The following is a 22,500-nucleotide window of genomic DNA, read 5'->3' on the forward strand; positions in this document are numbered from 1 at the left end:
CCATTGTGTGACGTCACAGAAAGGATTGGGATGTCAGAGTGAGCATTGTCTGACGTCAGAAAGACCATTGTGTGACATCACAGAAAGCATTGTGATGTCACAGTGAGCACTGTGTGATGTCACAATGACCATTGTGTGACATCACAGAAAGCATTGTGATGTCACAGTGACCATTGTGTGATGTCAACAAACACCATTGTGTGATGTCACAAAGACCATTGTGTGACATCACAGAAAGCATTGTGATGTCACAGTGAGTACTGTGTGACGTCACAAAGACCATTGTGTGACATCACAGAAAGCATTGTGATGTCACAGTGAGCACTCTCTGACATCACAAAAAGCATTGTGATGTCACAGTGAGCACTGTGTGATGTCACAGTGAGCATTGTCAGATGTCACAAAAAGACCATTCTGCGACGTCGCAGAAAGCATTGTGATGTCACAGTGAGCACTCTCTGACGTCACAAAGACCATTGTGTAACATCACAGAAACCATTTTGATGTCACAGTGAGCTCTGTGTGACGTCACAAAGACCATTGTGTGACGTCACAGAAAGCATTGTGATGTCACAGTGAGTACTGTGTGACGTCACAAAAACCATTGTGTGACGTCACAGAAAGCATTGTGATGTCAGAGTGAGCACTGTGTGACGTCACAAAGACCATTGTGTGACATCACAGAAAGCATTGTGATGTCACAGTGAGTACTGTGTGACGTCACAAAGACCATTGTGTGACGTCACAAAGACCATTGCGTGACGTCACAGAAAGCATTGTGATATCACAGTGAGCACTGTGTGACGTCACAAAGACCAATGTGTGACGTCAAAAAGACCATTGTGTGACATCACAGAGAGCATTGTGTGATGTCACAGTGAGCACTCCGTGACGTCACAAAAAGCATTGTGATGTCAGAGTGAGCATTGTGTGATGTCACAAAGACCATTGTCTGACGTCACAGAAAGCATTGTGATGTCACAGTGAGCATTGTGTGACGTCACGGAAAGCATTGTGATGTCAGAATAAGCATTGTGTGAAGTCACAAAGAGCATTGTGTGACATCACAGAAAGCATTGTGATGTCACAGTGAGCATTGTGTGACGTCAAAATGACCATTGTGTGATGTCACAGAAAGCATTGTGATGTCACAGTGAGCACTGTGTGACGTCACAAAGACCATTGTGTATCATCACAGAAAGAATTGTGATGTCACAGTGAGCACTGTGTGATGTCACAAAGACCATTCTGTGACGTCAGAGAAAGCATTGTGATGTCACAGCGAGCATTGTATGATGTCACAAAGACCGTTGTGTGACGTCACAAAAAGCATTGTGATGTCACAATGAGCACTGTGTGATGTCACAGTGAACATTGTGTGATGTCACAAAGACCATTCTGTGACGTCGCACAAAGCATTGTGATGCCACAGTGAGCATTGTGTGACGTCACAGTGAGCATTGTGTGACGTAAGAGAAAGCATTGTGACATCACAGTGAGCACCGAGTGACGTCAGAAAGACAATATTGTGACGTCACAGAAAGCATTGTGATGTCACAGTGAGCATTGGGTGACATCACTGAGTGCACTGTGTGATGTCACAATGACCATTGTTTGACGTCACAGAAAGTATTGTGATATCACAGTGAGCGTTGTGTGATGTCAACACCATTGTGTGATGTCACAAAGACCATTGTGTGACGTCACAGAAAGGATTGTGATGTCACAGTGAGCATTGTCTGACGTCAGAAAGACCATTGTGTGACATCACAGAAAGCATTGTGATGTCAGAGTGAGCACTGTGTGATGTCACAAAGACCATTCTGTGACGTCAGAGAAAGCATTGTGATGTCACAGCGAGCATTGTATGATGTCACAATGACCGTTGTGTGACGTCACAAAAAGCATTGTGATGTCACAATGAGCACTGTGTGATGTCACAGTGAGCACTGTGTGATGTCACAATGACCATTGTGTGACATCACAGAAAGCATTGTGATGTCACAGTGACCATTGGGTGATGTCATAAAACACCATTGTGTGATGACACAAAGTCCATTGTGTGACGTCACAGAAAGCATTGTGATGTCACAGTGAGCACTGTGTGATGTCACAAAGACCATTGTGTGACATCACAGAAAGCATTGTGATGTCACAGTGAGTACTGTATGACGTCACAAAGACCATTGTGTGACATCACAGAAAGCATTGTGATATCACAGTGAGCACTGTGTGACGTCACAAAGACCATTGTGTGACGTCAAAAAGACCATTGTGTGCCATCACAGAGCGCATTGTGTGACGTCACAGAAAGGATTGTGATGTCACAGTGACCATTGTGTGATGTCAGCAAACACCATTGTGTGATGACACAAAGTCCATTGTGTGACGTCACAGAAAGCATTGTGATGTCACAGTGAGCACTGTGTGATGTCAGAAAGACCATTGTGTGACATCACAGAAAGCATTGTGATGTCACAGTGAGTACTGTATGATGTCACAAAGACCATTGTGTGACATCACAGAAAGCATTGTGATATCACAGTGAGCACTGTGTGACGTCACAAAGACCATTGTATGACGTCAAAAAGACCATGGTGTGCCATCACAGAGCGCATTGTGTGACGTCACAGAAAGCATTGTGATATCACAGTGAGCGTTGTCTGACGTCAGAAAGACCATTGTGTGACATCACAGAAAGCATTGTGATGTCACAGAGAGCACTGTGTGATGTCACAATGACCATTGTGTGACATCACAGAAAGCATTGTGATGTCACAGTGACCATTGTGTGATGTCAACAAACACCATTGTGTGATGTCACAAAGACCATTGTGTGACGTCACAGAAAGAATTGTGATGTCACAGTGAGCATTGTCTGACGTCAGAAAGACTATTGTGTGACGTCACAGAAAGCATTGTGATGTCACAGAGAGCACTGTGTGATGTCACAAAGACCATTGTGTGACATCACAGAAAGCATTGTGATGTCACAATGAGCACTGTGTGTCGTCGAAATGACCATTGTGTGACATCACAGAAAGCATTGTGATGCCACAGTGAGCACTGTGAGACGTCACAAAGACCATTGTGTGACATCACAGAAAGCATTGTGATATCACAGTGAGCATTGTGGGATGTCACAATGAGCATTGTGTGACGTCACAGAAAGCGTTGTGACGTCACAGTGAGCACTGTGTGACGTCAGAAAGACTATTGTGTGACGTCAAAGAAAGCATTGTGATGTCACAGTGAGCATTCTGTGACTTCACTGAGTGCACTGTGTGATGTCACAATGACCATTGTGTGTCGTCAGAATAAGCATTGTGATGTCACAGCAAGCACTGTGTGACGTCACAAGGAACATTGTGTGACATCACAGAGAGCATTGTGTGATGTCACAGTGAGCACTCCGTGACGTCACAAAAAGCATTGTGATGTCAGAGTGAGCATTGTGTGATGTCACAAAGACCATTGTCTGACGTCACAGAAAGCATTGTGATGTCACAGTGAGCATTGTGTGACGTCACGGAAAGCATAGTGATGTCAGAATAAGCATTGTGTGAAGTCACAAAGAGCATTGTGTGACATCACAGAAAGCATTGTGATGTCACAGTGAGCATTGTGTGACGTCAAAATGACCATTGTGTGATGTCACAGAAAGCATTGTGATGTCACAGTGAGCACTGTGTGACGTCACAAAGACCATTGTGTATCATCACAGAAAGAATTGTGATGTCACAGTGAGCACTGTGTGATGTCACAAAGACCATTCTGTGACGTCAGAGAAAGCATTGTGATGTCACAGCGAGCATTGTATGATGTCACAAAGACCGTTGTGTGACGTCACAAAAAGCATTGTGATGTCACAATGAGCACTGTGTGATGTCACAGTGAACATTGTGTGATGTCACAAAGACCATTCTGTGACGTCGCACAAAGCATTGTGATGCCACAGTGAGCATTGTGTGACGTCACAGTGAGCATTGTGTGACGTAAGAGAAAGCATTGTGACATCACAGTGATCACCGAGTGACGTCAGAAAGACAATATTGTGACGTCACAGAAAGCATTGTGATGTCACAGTGAGCATTGGGTGACATCACTGAGTGCACTGTGTGATGTCACAATGACCATTGTTTGACGTCACAGAAAGTATTGTGATATCACAGTGAGCGTTGTGTGATGTCAACACCATTGTGTGATGTCACAAAGACCATTGTGTGACGTCACAGAAAGGATTGTGATGTCACAGTGAGCATTGTCTGACGTCAGAAAGACCATTGTGTGACATCACAGAAAGCATTGTGATGTCAGAGTGAGCACTGTGTGATGTCACAAAGACCATTCTGTGACGTCAGAGAAAGCATTGTGATGTCACAGCGAGCATTGTATGATGTCACAATGACCGTTGTGTGACGTCACAAAAAGCATTGTGATGTCACAATGAGCACTGTGTGATGTCACAGTGAGCACTGTGTGATGTCACAATGACCATTGTGTGACATCACAGAAAGCATTGTGATGTCACAGTGACCATTGGGTGATGTCATAAAACACCATTGTGTGATGACACAAAGTCCATTGTGTGACGTCACAGAAAGCATTGTGATGTCACAGTGAGCACTGTGTGACGTCACAAAGACCATTGTGTGACATCACAGGAAGCATTGTGATGTCACAGTGAGCATTAAGCGATGTCACAAAGACCATTGTGAGACGTCACAGAAACCTCTGTCACAGTGAGCACTGTGTGACGTCACAGAGACCATTAGTGTGACGTCACAGAAAGCATTGTGATGTCACAGTGAGCATTGTGTGACGTCACAATGACCATTGTTTGACGTCACAGAAAGCATTGTGGTGTCACAGTGAGCATTGTGTGACATCACTGAGTGCACTGTGTGATGTCACAATGACCATTGTGTGACGTCACAGAATGCAGTGTGATGTCACAGTGAGCATTGTGTGGCGTCACAAAGACCATTGTGTGACGTCACAGAAAGCAATGTGATGTCACAGTGAGCACTGTGTGATGTCACAAAGACCACTGTGTGACGTCACAGAAAGCATTGTGATGTCACAGTGAGCATTGTGTGACGTCACCAAGACCATTGTGTGACGTCACAAAAAGCATTGTGATTTCAGAGTGAGCATTGTGTGATGTCACAAAGACCATTGTCTGACATCACAGAAAGCATTGTGATATCACAGTGAGCATTGTGTGACGTCACGGAAAGCATAGTGATGTCAGAATAAGCATTGTGTGAAGTCACAAAGAGCATTGTGTGACATCACAGAAAGCATTGCGATGTCACAGTGAGCACTCTGTGACGTCACAAAGACCATTGTGTGACGTCAGAAGAAGCATTGTGATGTCACAGAAAGCACTGTGTGAGGTCACAAAGACCATTTGTGTAACGTCACAGAAAGCATTGTGATGTCACAGTGAGCATTGTGTGACGTCAAAATGATCATTGTGTGACGTCACAGAAAGCATTGTGATGTCACAGTGAGCACTGTGTGACGTCACAAAGACCATTGTGTATCATCACAGAAAGAATTGTGATGTCACAGTGAGCACTGTGTGATGTCACAAAGACCATTCTGTGACGTCAGAGAAAGCATTGTGATGTCACAGCGAGCATTGTATGATGTCACAAAGACCGTTGTGTGACGTCACAAAAAGCATTGTGATGTCACAATGAGCACTGTGTGATGTCACAGTGAACATTGTGTGATGTCACAAAGACCATTCTGTGACATCGCAGAAAGCATTGTGATGCCACAGTGAGCATTGTGTGACGTCACAGTGAGCATTGTGTGACGTAAGAGAAAGCACTGTGACATCACAGTGAGCACCGAGTGACGTCAGAAAGACCATATTGTGACGTCATAGAAAGCATTGTGATGTCACAGTGAGCATTGTGTGACATCACTGAGTGCACTGTGTGATGTCACAATGACCATTGTCTGACGTCACAGAAAGTATTGTGATATCACAGTGAGAGTTGTGTGATGTCAACACCATTGTGTGATGTCACAAAGACCATTGTGTGACGTCACAGAAAGGATTGTGATGCCACAGTGAGCATTGTCTGACGTCAGAAAGACCATTGTGTGACATCACAGAAAGCATTGTGATGTCACAGTGAGCACTGTGTGATGTCACAAAGACCATTCTGTGACGTCAGAGAAAGCATTGTGATGTCACAGCGAGCATTGTATGATGTCACAATGACCGTTGTGTGACGTCACAAAAAGCATTGTGATGTCACAACGAGCACTGTGTGATGTCACAGTGAGCACTGTGTGATGTCACAATGACCATTGTGTGACATCACAGAAAGCATTGTGATGTCACAGTGACCATTGTGTGATGTCAGCGAACACCATTGTGTGATGACACAAAGTCCATTGTGTGACGTCACAGAAAGCATTGTGATGTCACCGTGAGCACTGTGTGATGTCACAAAGACCATTGTGTGACATCACAGAAAGCATTGTGATGTCACAGTGAGTACTGTATGACATCACAAAGACCATTGTGTGACGTGAAAAATACCATTGCGTGACCTCACAGAAAGCATTGTGATATCACAGTGAGCACTGTGTGACGTCACAAAGACCATTGTGTGACGTTAAAAAGACCATTGTGTGACATCACAGAGCGCATTGTGTGACTTCACAGAAAGGATTGTGATGTCACAGTGAGCATTGTCTGACGTCAGAAAGACCATTGTGTGACATCACAGAAAGCATTGTGATGTCACAGTGAGCACTGTGTGACGTCACAAAGACCATTGTGTGACGTCACAAATACCATTGTGTGACATCACAGAAAGCATTGTGATATCACAGTGAGCATTGTGGGATGTCACAATGAGCATTGTGTGACGTCACAGAAAGCGTTGTGATGTCACAGTGAGCACTGTGTGACGTCAGAAAGACTATTGTGTGACGTCAAAGAAAGCATTGTGATGTCACAGTGAGCATTGTGTGACTTCACTGAGTGCACTGTGTGATGTCACAATGACCATTGTGTGTCATCAGAAGAAGCATTGTGATGTCACAGCAAGCACTGTGTGACGTCACAAAGACCATTGTGTGACGTCACAGTAAGCATTGTGATGTCACAGTGAGCACTGTGTGACGGCACAAAGTCCACTGTGTGATGTCACAGAAAGCATTGTGATGTCACAGTGAGCACTGTGTGAGGTCACAAAGACCATTGTGTGACGTCACAGAAAGCATTGTGATGTCACAGTGAGCACTGTGTGACGTCAGAAAGCATTGTGGTGTCGCAGTGAGCATTGTATGACGTCACAATGACCATTGTGTGAAGCCACAGAAAGCACTGTGATGTCACAGTGAGCATTGCGTGGAGTCACAAAGACCATTGTGTGACATCAGAGAAAGCATTGTGATGTCACAGTGATTATTGTGTGACGTCACAGAAAGCATTGTGATGTCACAGTGAGTATTGTGTGATGTCACAGTGAGCATTGTGTGAAGTCACAATGACCATTGTGTGAGGTCACAGAAACCATTGTGATGTCACAGTGAGCATTGTGTGACATCACTGAGTGCACAGTGTGATGTCACAATGACCATTGTGTGACATCACAGAAAGCATTGTGATGTCACAGTTAGCATTGTTTGATGTCACAGTGAGCATTGTATGATGTCACAGTGAGCACTGTGTGACGTCACAGAAAGCATTGTGATGTCACAGTTAGCATTGTGTGATGTCGCAGTGAGCATTGTGTGACATCACAGAAAGCATTGTGATGTCACAGTGAGCAATGTGTGACATCAATAAGACCATTGTGTGACGTCACAGAAAGCATTGTGATGTAACAGTGAGCACTGTCACGTCACAAAGACCATTGTCTGACGTCACAGAAAGCATTGTGATGTCACAGTGAGCATTGTGTGACGTCACAGAAAGCATTGTGATGTCACAGTGAGCACTGTGTGACGTCAGAAAGCATTGTGGTGTCGCAGTGAGCATTGTATGACGTCACAATGACCATTGTGTGAAGCCACAGAAAGCACTGTGATGTCACAGTGAGCATTGCGTGGAGTCACAAAGACCATTGTGTGACGTCAGAGAAAGCATTGTGATGTCACAGTGATTATTGTGTGACGTCACAGAAAGCATTGTGATGTCACAGTGAGTATTGTGTGATGTCACAGTGAGCATTGTGTGAAGTCACAATGACCATTGTGTGAGGTCACAGAAACCATTGTGATGTCACAGTGAGCATTGTGTGACATCACTGAGTGCACAGTGTGATGTCACAATGACCATTGTGTGACATCACAGAAAGCATTGTGATGTCACAGTTAGCATTGTTTGATGTCACAGTGAGCATTGTATGATGTCACAGTGAGCACTGTGTGACGTCACAGAAAGCATTGTGATGTCACAGTTAGCATTGTGTGATGTCGCAGTGAGCATTGTGTGACATCACAGAAAGCATTGTGATGTCACAGTGAGCAATGTGTGACATCAATAAGACCATTGTGTGACGTCACAGAAAGCATTGTGATGTAACAGTGAGCACTGTCACGTCACAAAGACCATTGTCTGACGTCACAGAAAGCATTGTGATGTCACAGTGAGCATTGTGTGACGTCACAGAAAGCATTGTGATGTCACAGTGAGCACTGTGTGACGTCAGAAAGACCATAGTGTGACGTCACAGAAAGTATTGTGATGTCACAGTGAGCACTGTGTGACGTCGCAAAGACCATTGTGTGACGTCATAGAAAGCATTGTGATGTCACAGTGTGGATTGTGTGACGTCAAAATGAGCATTGTGTGACGTCACAGAAAGCATTGTGATGTCACAGTGAGCATTGTGTGACGTCACAATGACCATTGTTTGACGTCACAGAAAGCATTGTGGTGTCACAGTGAGCACTGTGTGATGTCACAAAGACCACTGTGTGACGTCACAGAAAGCAGTGTGATGTCACAGTGAGCATTGTGTGACGTCACCAAGACCATTGTGTGACGTCACAAAAAGCATTGTGATTTCAGAGTGAGCATTGTGTGATGTCACAAAGACCATTGTCTGACATCACAGAAAGCATTGTGATATCACAGTGAGCATTGTGTGACGTCACGGAAAGCATTGTGATGTCAGAATAAGCATTGTGTGAAGTCACAAAGAGCATTGTGTGACATCACAGAAAGCATTGCGATGTCACAGTGAGCACTCTGTGACGTCACAAAGACCATTGTGTGACGTCAGAAGAAGCATTGTGATGTCACAGAAAGCACTGTGTGAGGTCACAAAGACCATTTGTGTAACGTCACAGAAAGCATTGTGATGTCACAGTGAGCATTGTGTGACGTCAAAATGACCATTGTGTGACGTCACAGAAAGCATTGTGATGTCACAGTGAGCACTGTGTGACGTCACAAAGACCATTGTGTATCATCACAGAAAGAATTGTGATGTCACAGTGAGCACTGTGTGATGTCACAAAGACCATTCTGTGACGTCAGAGAAAGCATTGTGATGTCACAGCGAGCATTGTATGATGTCACAAAGACCGTTGTGTGACGTCACAAAAAGCATTGTGATGTCACAATGAGCACTGTGTGATGTCACAGTGAACATTGTGTGATGTCACAAAGACCATTCTGTGACATCGCAGAAAGCATTGTGATGCCACAGTGAGCATTGTGTGACGTCACAGTGAGCATTGTGTGACGTAAGAGAAAGCACTGTGACATCACAGTGAGCACCGAGTGACGTCAGAAAGACCATATTGTGACGTCATAGAAAGCATTGTGATGTCACAGTGAGCATTGTGTGACATCACTGAGTGCACTGTGTGATGTCACAATGACCATTGTCTGACGTCACAGAAAGTATTGTGATATCACAGTGAGCGTTGTGTGATGTCAACACCATTGTGTGATGTCACAAAGACCATTGTGTGACGTCACAGAAAGGATTGTGATGCCACAGTGAGCATTGTCTGACGTCAGAAAGACCATTGTGTGACATCACAGAAAGCATTGTGATGTCACAGTGAGCACTGTGTGATGTCACAAAGACCATTCTGTGACGTCAGAGAAAGCATTGTGATGTCACAGCGAGCATTGTATGATGTCACAATGACCGTTGTGTGACGTCACAAAAAGCATTGTGATGTCACAATGAGCACTGTGTGATGTCACAGTGAGCACTGTGTGATGTCACAATGACCATTGTGTGACATCACAGAAAGCATTGTGATGTCACAGTGACCATTGTGTGATGTCAGCGAACACCATTGTGTGATGACACAAAGTCCATTGTGTGACGTCACAGAAAGCATTGTGATGTCACCGTGAGCACTGTGTGATGTCACAAAGACCATTGTGTGACATCACAGAAAGCATTGTGATGTCACAGTGAGTACTGTATGACATCACAAAGACCATTGTGTGACGTCACAAATACCATTGCGTGACCTCACAGAAAGCATTGTGATATCACAGTGAGCACTGTGTGACGTCACAAAGACCATTGTGTGACGTTAAAAAGACCATTGTGTGACATCACAGAGCGCATTGTGTGACGTCACAGAAAGGATTGTGATGTCACAGTGAGCATTGTCTGACGTCAGAAAGACCATTGTGTGACATCACAGAAAGCATTGTGATGTCACAGTGAGCACTGTGTGATGTCACAATGACCATTGTGTGACATCACAGAAAGCATTGTGATGTCACAGTGACCATTGTGTGATGTCAACAAACACCATTGTGTGATGTCACAAAGACCATTGTGTGACGTCACAGAAAGAATAGTGATGTCACAGTGAGCATTGTCTGACGTTAGAAGGACTATTTTGTGACGTCTCAGAAAGCATTGTGATGTCACAGTGAGCACTGTGTGATGTCACAAAGACCATTGTATGACATCACAGAAAGCATTGTAATGTCACAGTGAGCACTGTGAGACGTCACAAAGACCATTGTGTGACATCACAGAAAGCATTGTGATGTCACAGTGAGCACTGTGTGACGTCACAAAGACCATTGTGTGACGTCACAAATACCATTGTGTGACATCACAGAAAGCATTGTGATATCACAGTGAGCATTGTGGGATGTCACAATGAGCATTGTGTGACGTCACAGAAAGCGTTGTGATGTCACAGTGAGCACTGTGTGACGTCAGAAAGACTATTGTGTGACGTCAAAGAAAGCATTGTGATGTCACAGTGAGCATTGTGTGACTTCACTGAGTGCACTGTGTGATGTCACAATGACCATTGTGTGTCGTCAGAAGAAGCATTGTGATGTCACAGCAAGCACTGTGTGACGTCACAAAGACCATTGTGTGACGTCACAGTAAGCATTGTGATGTCACAGTGAGCACTGTGTGACGGCACAAAGTCCACTGTGTGATGTCACAGAAAGCATTGTGATGTCACAGTGAGCACTGTGTGACGGCACAATGACCGTTGTGTGATGTCACAGAAAGCATTGTGATGTCACAGTGAGCACAGTGTGACATCACAAAGTCCATTGTGTGACCTCACAGAAAGCATTGTGTTGTCACTGTGAGCATTGTGTGACGTCACACAGACCATTGTGTGACGACACAAAGACCATTGTGTGAGGTCACAACATCATTGTGATGTCAGAGTGAGCACTGAGTGACGTCAGTAAGAACATTGTGTGACATCACAGAAAGCATTGTGATGTCACAGTGAGCACTGTGTGATGTCACAAATACCATTGTATGATGTCACAGAAAGCATTGTGATGTCACAGTGAGCACTGTGTGATGTCACAGTGAGGATTCTGTGACGTCACTGAAAGCATTGTGATGTCACAGAGAGCATTGTGTGACGTCACAATGACCATTGTGTGACGTCACCGAAAGCATTGTGATGTCACAGTGACCATTGTGTGGAGTCACAAAGACCATTGTGTGACGTCACAGAACGCATTGTGATGTCACAGTGAGCATTGTGTGACGTCACAGTGAGCATTGTGTGAAGTCACAGAAAGCATTGTGATGTCGCAGTGAGCACTGTGTGACGTCAGAAAGCATTGTGATGTCACAGTGAGCATTGTGTGACGTCACAAAGAGCATTGTGTGACGTCACAAGAAGCATTGTGATGTCACAGTGAGCATTGTGTGAGGTCACAAAGAGCATTGTGTGACGTCACAGAAAGCATTGTGATGTCACAGTGAGCATTGTGTGACGTCATAATGACCATTGTGTGACTTCACAGAAAGCATTGTGATGTCACAGTGAGCATTGTGTGACGTCACAGAAAGCATTGTGATTTCACAGTGAGCATTGTGTGACGTCACAAAGACCATTGTTGACGTCACAAGAAGCATTGTGATGTCACAGTGAGCATTGTTTGGAGTCACAAATACCATTGTGTGGCGTCACAGAATGCATTGTGATTTCGCAGTGAGCACTGTGTGAGGTCACAAAGACCATTGTGTGAAGCCACAGAAAGCACTGTGATGTCACAGTGAGCATTTCGTGGAGTCACAAAGACCATTGTGTGACGTCACAGAAAGCATTGTGATGTCACAGTGAGCACTGTGTGACGTCAGAAAGCATTGTGGTGTCGCAGTGAGCATTGTATGACGTCACAATGACCATTGTGTGAAGCCACAGAAAGCACTGTGATGTCACAGTGAGCATTGCGTGGAGTCACAAAGACCATTGTGTGACGTCAGAGAAAGCATTGTGATGTCACAGTGATTATTGTGTGACGTCACAGAAAGCATTGTGATGTCACAGTGAGCATTGTGTGATGTCACAGTGAGCATTGTGTGAAGTCACAATGACCATTGTGTGAGGTCACAGAAACCATTGTGATGTCACAGTGAGCATTGTGTGACATCACTGAGTGCACTGTGTGATGTCACAATGACCATTGTGTGACATCACAGAAAGCATTGTGATGTCACAGTTAGCATTGTGTGATGTCACAGTGAGCATTGTGTGATGTCACAGTGAGCACTGTGTGACGTCACAGAAAGCATTGTGATGTCACAGTTAGCATTGTGTGATGTCGCAGTGAGCATTGTGTGACATCACAGAAAGCATTGTGATGTCACAGTGAGCACTGTGTGACATCACTAAGACCATTGTGTGACGTCACAGAAAGCATTGTGATGTAACAGTGAGCACTGTCACGTCACAAAGACCATTGTGTGATGTCACAGAAAGCATTGTGATGTCACAGTGAGCATTGTGTGACGTCACAGAAAGCATTGTGATGTCACAGTGAGCACTGTGTGACGTCAGAAAGACCATAGTGTGACGTCACAGAAAGTATTGTGATGTCACAGTGAGCACTGTGTGACGTCGCAAAGACCATTGTGTGACGTCATAGAAAGCATTGTGATGTCACAGTGTGGATTGTGTGACGTCAAAATGAGCATTGTGTGACGTCACAGAAAGCATTGTGATGTCACAGTGAGCATTGTGTGATGTCACAAAGACCATTGTGTGACGTCACAGAAAGCATTGTGATGTCACAGTGAGCATTGTGTGACGTCACAATGACCATTGTTTGACGTCACAGAAAGCATTGTGGTGTCACAGTGAGCATTGTGTGACATCACTGAGTGCACTGTGTGATGTCACAATGACCATTGTGTGACGTCACAGAAAGCATTGTGATGTCACAGTGAGCATTGTGTGACGTCACAAAGACCATTGTGTGACGTCACAGAAAGCAATGTGATGTCACAGTGAGCACTGTGTGATGTCACAAAGACCATTGTGTGACGTCACAGAAAGCATTGTGATGTCACAGTGAGCATTGTGTGACTGTCTTGGGTTCAAATGCAGGTTCCCAGAGACTCTTATAAATTTAGTAGACCCAATGACAATTTATAGAATTTATAGAGTGCCCTCCCCTCTTCCCCCTCCTTTCCCCAAAAGACAGGCAGAGAGAGAAAGGTAGGGACTCCCAAATAAATCAATCTCACTCGATTTGGAAGTTAAAAAGGAAAAGTTTAACAATAACTTAGAAAAAGGGATTGGAGGTAGGGGAGTTTACAAAGGATAAGGAAGGGAAAACAGCAAAATACAAAACAGGGATGGATACAACCCAAACAGTGTGATGGTGTCTCTGCCTCGTGGCTGCCACGGGGTGTGCTGGTATGCAGTATCAGTGTGTGTGTGTGAAGGCAGGAAAAAAAAGGATGAGGAGCAGGAAGTGCTCCTCTTTTATACCACAGGAAGTGGGAGGAGTGGGCTAACCATCACCTGGAGTGTGGCCCACCCCTGGGGAGGGGCCAAGACCCCTAGGGTCAGGTTCAGGGTCACTCCCCCAGGAGTGTTAACCCTATACATTCCACCCCTTGGTTAGACCACTTCCACCTTCCTACGAACAGTCTTCTTCTCCAAAGATGGGAAAAGTGTCCATGGGTTAAGAGTTCTTGAAGTCCTTCTTGGTCCCCGGCTGTATCTCAAGGCGATGTGCTCCTCTGGTCCGGTGCAGGTTGGTGAGGTGTGAGCAGGACAGGAACGGAAGAAAAGTCAGTGAAACAGGAACAGTTCTTGTTGGGACTCAGCAAAGAGTCTTTTCCCTCTGTGAAGAAAACATCAGGAACAGTCTCTCTTGGTGTCTGGCATCAGGGGAACAGGTGTGGATGAGATGGCTGTAGACATCCTCTGGAGGGAAATCAGGAACAGTCTCTCACTGCAGGGCATCAGTGACGAATCAGATGCAGGGTTCTGGTTGGACGCCGTGGTGTGATGCGATGCTGTAGGACTCTGGATAGCTGCTGCTGTGATGTAGGTTCTGTTGGATGCCGTGTAGTGGTGAGGGTATAACTACAAAAACAACTTGTAACCCCTTATGAACTATAATACAAGTATTGCACAACTATGATACAACTATGAAACAACTTGGCATCCTGGCCTGCATCAGGAATGGTGTGGTCAGCAGGAGCAGGGAGGTCATTCTGCCTCTGTACTCTGCACTGGTCAGACCACACCTCGAGTACTGTGTTCAGTTCTGGGCCCCCCAGTTTAGGAGGGACATTGAGATGCTCGAGCGTGTCCAGAGAAGGGCAACGAGGCTGGTGAGAGGCCTCGAGCACAAGCCCTATGAGGAGAGGCTGAGGGAGCTGGGATTGTTTAGCCTGGAGAAGAGGAGGCTCAGGGGTGACCTTATTGCTGTCTACAACTACCTGAAGGGTGGTTGTGGCCAGGGGGAGGTTGCTCTCTTCTCTCAGGTGGCCAGCACCAGAACAAGAGGACACAGCCTCAGGCTGTGCCAGGGGAAATTTCGGCTCGAGGTGAGGAGAAAGTTCTTCACTGAGAGAGTCATTGGACACTGGAATGGGCTGCCTGGGGGGGTGGTGGAGTCGTCGTCCCTGGGGCAGTTCAAGGCAAGGTTGGATGTGGCACTTGGTGCCATGGTCTGGCCTTGAGCTCTGTGGTAAAGGGTTGGACTTGATGATCTGTGAGGTCTCTTCCAAACTTGGTGATACTGTGATACTGTGATACTGTAACTATAATACAAGATAACCTGAAAGTATCTGGAACACATGGAATCAACTCTGAGATTTCAAAACCTTTTCAGCTAAAGAGAGATTTCTCTGAGGGACACACTCGATAACGCCAGTTTCCAGCATTACCCAGTATGTGTGACCAGCACCCTCTACAGATACCACCCCTTTGATAGGTTTTCCCCCACCAGAGGCAGGAGCAACCCACACAGTCTTTCCCAGTAGATTCCTTTCACAGACTACAGGAACTCCATCTCCCTCAACTATGGGCAGTAGGGCAGACTGAGCAGGACCAGCTCTGTTAACTGATCCCCTGCTGTTCACCAGCCAGGTGGCTTCTGCAAGGTGCTTCTCCCAGTTTCTGAGAGTTCCACCTCCCATAGCCTTCAGGGTGGTTTTCAGCAGGCCATTGTGTCGCTCAATCTTTCCTGCAGCTTGTGGGTAGTATGGGATGTGGTAAACCCATTCTATCCCACGCTCTTTTGCCCAGTTGCTTACAAGGTGGTTCTTGAAATGGGTCCCATTGTCTGACTCTATTCTCTCCTGGGGTACCGTGTCTCCACAGGATGTGGCTCTGCAGGCTCAGAATGGTGTTACGGGCAGTAGCATGAGGTACTGGGTAGGTTTCCAGCCACCCCGTGCTTCCCTCCACCATGGTTAACACATACTGCTTGCCACTGCGAGACCGAGGCAGAGTGATGTAATCGATCTGCCAGGCCTCCCCATACCTGTACTTTGACCACTGCCCCCCCGTACCACAAAGGCTTCATGCACTTAGCTTGCTTTATGGTGGCACAGATGTCACATTCATGGATAACCTGAGTTATGGCCTCCATGGATATGTCCACGGACCTGTCTCAGGCCCATTGGTATGTGGCATCTCTTCCTTGGTGACCAGAAGAGTCATGTGCCCACCGAGCTAAGAACAGTTCACCTTTGTGCTTCCAGTCCAGGTCAATCTGGCAGATGTGGGCAGCCAGGTCAGCTTGGTGGTTATGCTGCTGTTCTTCAGTGGCTCTGCTCTTTGGGATGTGAGCACTGATGTGTCGGATTTTAACTGGTCGTTTGTCTAGGCGTGCAGAAATGTCTTGCCAGAGATCAGCAGCCCAAATAGGCTTCCCTTTTCTCTGCCAATCATTTCTCTTCCACTCCTTCAGCCACCCCCATAAGGCATTTGCTACCATCCATGAGTCAGTGTAGATGTATAGCATTGGCCACTGCTCTCGTTCTGCAATGTCCAGGGCCAGCTGGATGGCTTTCACCTCAGCATACTGGCTGGATTCACCTTCTCCATCTCTTGCCTCTGCAACCCTGCGTGTAGGGTTCCAGACGGCAGCCTTCCATCTCCGCTTGCTGGCTACCAGACGGCAGGATCCATCTGTGAAGAGAGCATATGCCTTTTCCTCCTCAGGAAGGTCACTGTATGGGGGGGCTTCCTCGGCACGGGTCACTGCCTTCTCTTCTGCTGGTTTTCCAAAGTCAGTGCCCTCTGGCCAGTTGGTGATGACCTCCACAATGCCTGGATGTTCGAGAGTCCCCATCCTAGCCCTCTGAGTTATCAGAGCCATCCACTTACTCCAAGTGGCATCTGTGGCATGGTGCAGAGTCGAACCCTTCCCTTTAAACATCCAAGTCAGGACTGGAAGCCTTGGAGCTAAAAGGAGTGGTGACTCCGTCCCAATCACCTCAGAGGCAGCTCTAACTCCCTCATAGGCAGCTAGGATTTCTTTCTCTGTGGGGGTATAGTTGCTCTCTGAGCCTTTGTACGCCTTGCTCCAGAACCCGAGTGGGCGGCCTCTTGTCTCATCAGGAGCTTTCTGCCATAGGCTCCAGCTAGGACCATTCTCACCGGCTGCTGTGTAGAGAATGTTCTTAATCTCTGGGCCAGTTCGAACTGGTCCCAAGGCCATGTCATGGACCACCTCTCGTTTGATCTGGTCAAATGCCACCTGCTGCTCAGGTCCCCACCCAAAGTTATTCCTCTTTCTTGTAACGTCAAAGAGGGGTTTCACAATTTGACTGTACCCGGGAATGTGCATCTTCCAAAAGCCCACAAACCCCAGGAAGGATTGTGTCTCCTTCCGGTTAGTGGGTTCCACCATAGTGGCCACTTTATTCACCACATCCATAGGGATGTGGCGTCGGCCATCCTGCCATCGAACTCCCAGGAACTGGATCTCTCTGGCAGGCCCTTTCACTTTGCTTCTCTTAATGGCAAACCCAGCATCCAACAGGATATTAATGATCTTCTCACCCTTCTCGAAGACCTCCTCTGCTGTCTCACCCCATACAATGATGTCATCGATGTACTGCAGATGTTCCGGAGCTCCACCCTTCTCCAGTGCAGTCTGGATGATGCTATGGCAGATTGTAGGGCTGTGCTTCCACCCTTGAGGCAGTCTGTTCCAGTGGTACTGGACTCCTCTCCAGGTGAAGGCAAACTGTGGCCTACATTCTTCTGCAATGGGGATGGAGAAGAAGGCATTAGCAATGTCAATTGTGGCATACCATTTGGCCTCCTTCGTTTCCAGTTCATACTGCAGCTCCAACATATCAGGCACGGCTGCGCTGATTGGAGGAGTCACTTCGTTCAGGCCTCGGAAATCCACCGTGAGTCTCCACTCCCCTGTCTCCTTTCGCACTGGCCATATCGGGCTGTTGAAGGGCGAGTGGCTCTTGCTGATGACAAGCTGCTGCTCCAGGCGGCGAATCAGCTGCTGTATGGGTAGCAGGGAGTCTCTGTTGGTGCGGTATTGCCTGCGATGAACTACACGAGAAGCAATAGGTAACTTGACATCTTCCACCTTGTGAGTACCAACCACGGAAGGGTCATCTGACAGGCCAGGCATGATAGACAGCTGCTCTTTGTCTGCAGTCTCTACAGCTGCTATGCCAAAAGCCCACTTGTTCCCCTTCGGATCTTTAAAGTACCCTTCCCGGAGAAAGTCGATCCCCAGGATGCAAGGTGCATCAGGGCCAGTTACTATGGAGTGCTTCTCCCACACATTCCCGGTGAGGCTTATCTCAGCCTGCAGCACAGTCAACTCCTGAGACCCCCCTGTGACTCCTGCAATGGTAATAGTTTCTGTCCCCCTATGGCTGGAGGGGATCAGAGTGCATTGGGCACCGGTGTCTACCAACGCTCTGTACTTCTCGGCTTCAGAAGTGCCAGGCCATTTCACAAACACGTCCCAATATACTCTGTTATCCCTGGCCTCCACCTGGCTGGAGACAGGGCACCTCTAATTCTGAGCAGTGTGACCGCATGAGGCACATGGACCTGAGTTACTGGCTTCACCACCCCTTGAGCGAGAGGGCTGCCTGCGGGACACTGGGGCAACCCCTCTTCTGGAGGAGTTATTCCCCGTGTTTGTCCCCTGCAGTTCCCTTACCCTGGCCCATAGAGCTGAGGTGGGCTGGCCATGCCATCTATCCATGTTTTCCCCATGGTCACACAGTGTTCTCCAGAGTGAACCCCTGTGTGTACCCTGTCTGCTCTGGGCTGGTCTCCTGCGAGGAGGAGGAGGAGGAGGAGGAGGAGCACGGCGGCGTGTGTTCCTTACAGCTGAGACTTGCACCCATTCTGAAGGTGAAGAGCAGTCATCCTCTGCCTTCTGCAGTTCAGAGAAAGAGGCTTTTAGCTCGTTCATTTCTTGGGTGAGGGTCTCTACAGTGGCAATTAAGGTTTTCCTTGACAAACTGTCTTCAAACTGTCTTAGGTCATTCACAAACTCCCTGATTGTGGGAAGGTTGTTGGGGTCTCTGCCCAGCAGCAGTGCTCCCAGTGTAGGGGCATATGTGGAAGGGGCACACTGTGTCAGTTTCTTTAAGAGGGCTGGCTTCATGCGGACATCATCAGGGTCCGAGGGCATCTGGTCGGCCCCATAAATTATCTCCTGAACCGCCATTTGCCTCAGGTATGAGATCCCCTGTTCCATATCTGTCCATTTAAGGGGATGGAAAATCATGTCATCCTTAGTCGGGTACCTGTACCTCACAGCTATCAGAAGCCTGGCCCAAAGTGAGTGGGTACCATCGAGCCTTCCCAGCTCCTTATCCACACCTCCATCCCTTGACAAGGATCCCAGCTGCTTTGCCTCCCTCTGATCTAGGTCCACGGTTTCTGCTCCTGCATCCCAACATTTCAAAAGCCAGGCTAAAAGGGACTGTCTGTTTGCCCTTGCATACTCCTGCCTTGTGTGCCTGATTTCCTTTCTGGGCGTGGAGCTGATAAGGATAACTCCATTATCAGGTCCATTTCCAGCTGGTTGCTGTTGCTGGGGGGTGCTGGTTCCCGAAGAGGTCCCTTGCCCTGGATCGGTGTCTGTGGGAGGGTTTGGGTTTGATCTGACTTGCCGCGTGGTAATTGGAGCCAGATGGAGGGGGCTGGGCTGAGGGGGAATGGTCCGGGGGGCTGCCCTGGGCGGGACCGGAGGCGGAGTTCGGGGCGGAGCCGCGCTAGGGGCGGTGCCTGCGCTCGGGGCTGCCGGACCGGTCTGACCTGTCGGACCTGTCGCCCAACCCCCGCAGCTGCAGCTCGGGCAGCTCGGGCCACCCCTCCCCCTAAGCATCGTAATGGCGGCGCCCACCCGATACTTCCACATGTCCAAGTTCAGAGCTACCTTGTTCATTCCCAAACCCACATTTACACACAGTGAAATAACAGCTATCCAGTACCATTTCTCGCCCAAAATATCTGGAGCTTCTGTGTTCCAATGCATATACTCAGATTGATTCCATGTTCCAGAAACATTTCTAAACACAGTGATATTACTAACAGAATTCAGGAAATAGGCATAGACTCGGGCAGGCAAATGCTTAGAATATTCCCAGAGCATATGAATGACAATCCAGAAGACATGGTAACTTATAAACTTTAACAGCCAGCCCCACAACAGCCATGCAAAAGCGTTAATGATTAAGACTCTCAGAATATCCATTTTTTAACTTCCAAATCTTCTCTGAAAGAATTCTTTCTACCTAGCCCCACGTTGAGACGCCAAATAAATTGTCTTGGGTTCAAATGCAGGTTCCCAGAGACTCTTATAAATTTGGTAGACCCAATGACAATTTATAGAATTTATAGAGTGCCCTCCCCTCTTCCCCCTCCTTTCCCCAAAAGACAGGGAGAGAGATAAAGGTAGGGACACCCAAATAAATCAATCTCACTCGATTTGGAAGTTAAAAAGGAAAAGTTTAACAATAACTTAGAAAAAGGGATTGGAGGTAGGGGAGTTTACAAAGGATAAGGAAGGGAAAACAGCAAAATACAAAACAGGGATGGATACAACCCGAGTAGTGTGATGGTGTCTCTGCCTCGTGGCTGCCACGTGTTGTGCTGGTATGCAGTATTAGTGTGTGTGATCATGAACGCAGGAAGAGAGAAAGAGAGTGAGGAGCAGGAAGTGCTCCTCTTTTATACCGCAGGAAGTGGGGGGAGCGGGCTAACCATCACCTGGAGTGTGGCCCACCCCAGAGGAGGGGGAAGACCCCTATGGTCAGGTTCAAGGTCACTCCCCCAGGAGTGTTAACCCTATACACCTAACCCTAACCCCTAACCCTAACCCTAAACCCTAACCCTTACCCAAAACCCTAACCCTAACCCCTAACCCTAACCCTAACACTAATGGACTAACCCTAACCCTAACCTAATTCTAACCCCTAACCCTAACCCTAATCCCTAACCCTAACCTAACCCTAACAACTAACACTAACCCTAAACCCTAATACTAACCCCTAACCCTAATCCTAAACCCCAACCCTAACCCTAATGGACTAATCCTAACCCTAACCTTAACCCCTAACCCTAACCCCTAACCCAAAACCCTAACCCTAACCCTTAATCCTAACCATAAACCCTAACCCTAACCCTAATGGACTAATCCTAACCCTAACCCTAACCCCTACCCTAACCCCTAACCCCAACCCTAACCCTAACCTAAAAGCCTAACCCTAAACCTAATCCCTAACGCTAACCTAACCCTACCCCTAATATGCTCACTCTAACCCTAACCCTAACCTAAACCCTAACCCTAATCCTAACCCTAACCCTAACGTAACCCTAACCCTAACCCAACCCTAACACTAACCCTAACACTGACTAACCCTAACCCTAACCAACCCTAACCCTAACCCCTAACCCTAACCCTAACCCTAACCCTAATGGACTAATCCTAACCCTAACCTTAACCCCTAACCCTAACCCCTAACCCTAAACCCTAACCCTAACCCTTAATCCCAACCATAAACCCTAACCCTAACCCTAATGGACTAATCCTAACCCTAACCCTAACCCGTACCCTAACCCCTAACCCTAACCCTAACCCTAACCTAAAAGCCTAACCCTAAACCTAATCCCTAACGCTAACCTAACCCTACCCCTAATATGCTCACTCTAACCCTAACCCTAACCTAAACCCTAACCCTAATCCTAACCCTAAGCCTAACGTAACCCTAACCCTAACCCAACCCTAACACTAACCCTAACACTGACTAACCCTAACCCTAACCAACCCTAACCCTAACCCCTAACCCTAACCCTAACCCTAACCAACCCTACCCCTAACCCCTAACCCTAACCCTTTCCGAACCGCAACCCTAACCCTAACCTAACCCTACCCCTAACCTGACCCAAAACCTAGCCGTAAACCCTAACCCGAACCCTAAACCCTAACCCTAACCCTCAATCTAACCCTAACCCCTAACCCTGACCCTTAACCCTAACCCTAACCCTAACCCCTAACCCTAAACTTAATTAAACCTAACCCTAACCCTACACGTTCCCTAACCCTAACTAAACATAACCCTAACCCTATCCCCTAAGCTTAACCCCTAACCCTAACCCTAATGGACTAACCCTGACCCTAACCCTAACCCCTAACCCTAATCCTAACCCAACCCTAACCCTAACACTAACCCTAACCTAACCCTAACCCTAAACACTAGCCCTAAACCCTAACCCTAACCATCACCCTCACCCTAACCATCA

Source organism: Pogoniulus pusillus, unplaced genomic scaffold, assembly GCF_015220805.1.
Source record: "Pogoniulus pusillus isolate bPogPus1 unplaced genomic scaffold, bPogPus1.pri scaffold_66_arrow_ctg1, whole genome shotgun sequence".
Classification (NCBI taxonomy): Eukaryota; Metazoa; Chordata; class Aves; order Piciformes; family Lybiidae; genus Pogoniulus; species Pogoniulus pusillus.